Here is a 3,481-nt window from a genome sequence, read left to right on the forward strand (position 1 = left end):
ATTCAGATTTTGGACGGTCTCTTACTACAGTTACAATTCTGCATACTTGTCCTAGTGAGCTCACAAGTAAATGATTGATTCGCTACATCTATGCTTGCCTTGTCATATTTGTTGTCAATATTCTTTTAGGGTGGACCACCCTGTTTCTAAATACTGCAACCGTAGACATGAGTGAATAGTATTTCTCTATGTGATCTGTTCCATCATGTGTGGGCAACGAACACTGCATTGTATAGAAAGAAAGTGTCATTTCCAGCTTTTACATAGGCTTCGATCTTTTACAGGGAATACAATCTGCCTACTTGCTTGGTGTCGCACTACCAACACTCCACCCTTGAAGCTAAACATTATGCCACTCATAATTCCTTAGTTTATTTGTTCAAATACGAATGTCATATAATTCTAATGTTCCTACTTCAGTTTTGAAATGTGTGTCTGCCTGTTATAGAGACATAAGGGGTTTGTATTTCTGTGCGTGGTCTGGTAAGCACGGTTGGGGTGAACTTTGCATATGCAGGGGTTTATAGGGACACACTCTTCGAGTTGAACCCGCAATGCATTCCATAGATAATCTGACTACTTTTTATGTTTTCATGAATCTCAGATTCTGAACAGCATCATAATGATTATGAGCTTACGCGCATGAAAAGAATAAAGCAGAACAATGCCATGGCTGTCAAACTTGGCATTAAGGGACTGAAATCAAGTCTGGATGCAATGCAATGCAAGCGCTCTCCACCTACAGATTCATGCTCAGAATATGATCCTAACACTGATTCCGAGCTAGAGGGAGACCTAAGTCAATGTAGCTCCCTAGTGGAGGAGTCAGAGGAAGATGCCCTATCTTATTCACCCATCAAGGTGCTTGCTCTAACTTTCCAAGGTTATATTTTTCGCACATATCTTGCAACTGATGCTTTGCATTGCTTCTACTTTGTTGAACTGCCATTAGCTTAGTTTACACATCGTGTATGTGAATACGGCCTGCCTATCCATTTTCAGTACATATTCCATCTATCATCATACCATATTTATCCATTCAAATGCTGTTCTTGTGTATCAGATGTTCAAAAGGAAGAGGGCGATTGCTGATCGTGGAGGAGCGCAAGCAAAGTATTTGGAAAAGATAGTGGCACCTGATAAATCAAATAGCCCATTAGGTGTAAGTTGCAATATCACCTGACCCACAAAACACCCCAACTCTAGCAGACTCTAGCCCTACTACACTGGTCATTTCTGATGCCCCAACTCAGCAGACCCCTACTGTAGCAAACATTATGATTATGCCAGTTGACATAGCACCAGCTCTATGATGCAAAACCCCCATTCCAGCAAAGAGTACACCAAATCCAGTTGCCAAATCCCTTTTCGAACCAGAGAGAGCCCCAATTGCAGCAAATAGGACCCCTGCTCCATTTCTTCCCAGTTTATAAGACAAAGCTTATATTGTTGTCAGGAACTTTGTGCGCATCTTTCCTTCATGGAAAGATTATACCGCAGACATAGAACAATTTCCAGTCTTCCTCCGCAACTTACGCGTAAGTAATGTACTAATGTTATTCATGGTCATTACTGCATATGTTTCTGCTGACAGAAGACACAAGATTTCATTCTTTTAAATAGGCGAGGACCAAACTGGATTGTGAAGACGAGCAAGGGTTGGTTGCGCATTTCAAGCACTCATTGATGAAGTATCGTTCCTACCTGAGGCAAGCGCACTTTGATGGTAAGCCTCTAAACGAAATTTCTGTAAAGTCTCCGGTGCTACATTTATCCGATGGTGACTGGAATAATCTTGTTACACATTGGTCTTGGCTGCAGCGTAAGGTACTATCTATGATATCACATCACAATTTGAACTACATTTCTGCATTTGCCTTAACGTCTCACTTGTACGAAAACTGTTAGCAGGAGAACATTCGTTCTCAAGGGACCACAGAATCTCGCAACTATACTGCACACTGCATTGCTCTTGTGAGTACCTCTTGGCCTGTATGACCATACTTACTTTCATAGCTGTTTGATTATGTAGCATCACTGCACATGTTAGCCTCGTTATCGTCCATTTGGTGGACATTATAAGATCCGTATGGACTCTTACATAAATTTAGAATCAACCCAATGCTTTTGAAGAGGTTTAGCTCTGCAGTCCTCTTGTAAGGACTGAACGTCGTCTATGACTGTACTTACATTAACAGCTACTCCCTCCGTCCCATAATATAAGAACGTTTTGTACAGTACACCAGTGTTCAAAACACTCTTGTATTATGGGAAGAGGGATTGGTTCATTGTGTAGCATTCTGCATCTTATCGCCCTCGCCCACCATTTACTAAAAAAGATCAGATCTATATTTAATCTTACCAAAAAGTAGAATACACAGACAATGCCAGTGCAGAAGTGTAGCCCATTGCTCTTGTCAGTACATTTTGTCATGTAATGCTTGTACTTCCAAGGATTGGTAGTTGATTATGTAGCATCAATCTGCATCTTATCTTCATTATCCTCTATCCCTTCCAGTATTATCATATCTATAATTACTCTCTACAAAATGTAGAGCACATGCAATGCTTATGAAGAATATTTTGTGCTGAAATTCTTGAGTTATCCTTCCCTTGACATGGAGAAGGGCATTATAAAGCCGGTGTTAACTGTTAATGTAAGTCAGTCCTTCTAAAGCCTTTATCCTCAACTGTTGTTTAATTTGCTCATACTCCCTATCGTTTACTGCTGTTTAGTTTGTTGTTTCTACCAAAATGCATGTTCGCAAGACCCGTAAGTTTAAGTTTTACTTGTAAAACCAAATACATTATTCATACCATGCACATTACTCAATACTCCCTATATGTATGCTTGTTTTTGTGGATCTATAATCCAGTGTGTGGTGAAGCAGCCCACGTTTGCACCTTGTCATCTCCTGTTTTATCTTACTGATGTGGCTGGTGATATGAACAACATGCCATGCACATTAACCAAAATAGATACAATGATTTAATTTGCCCTTCATCTATGCTTGTTATGTTGATATGGTAATCCAGTAGTGTGGTGAAGATCCCCGCACTATGAACAATCCCAAATTATGCTATTGATATTTTGAACTTAATCTTTATTTTCTAATTTGAAGTTGGATGGAATTGACAGCACAGTTATCATCTTTGTTTATACACGTGCAAAACCTGTCATCTCTCTGCTTTGTTTTAGGGTGATATGCCTGATGGCATGCACAAGTCTGCTGAAGGCTGTGCGACAAACCCAACATATATTGCAGCAAAGAAGGCAAAACATCTTGAAGATAGCGAGACAACCCCAAAGTCTTGTCTTGATGCAGTGTTCAAGTTACTTGAGACTGGCAGTCAGACAAGCTCACAGAATTCGTTGTCTGAATCAGTTTGACTTCTTCAGTCCCAAGTTCTAGCAGAAAGGCATTCTGCAACTCAACTTCGACTTGAAGTCCTATCTCTAAGAAAGATTGCGGAGAACACC

The sequence above is a fragment of the Triticum aestivum genome, chromosome 2D (assembly GCF_018294505.1).
Source record: "Triticum aestivum cultivar Chinese Spring chromosome 2D, IWGSC CS RefSeq v2.1, whole genome shotgun sequence".
Lineage (NCBI taxonomy): Eukaryota > Viridiplantae > Streptophyta > Magnoliopsida > Poales > Poaceae > Triticum > Triticum aestivum.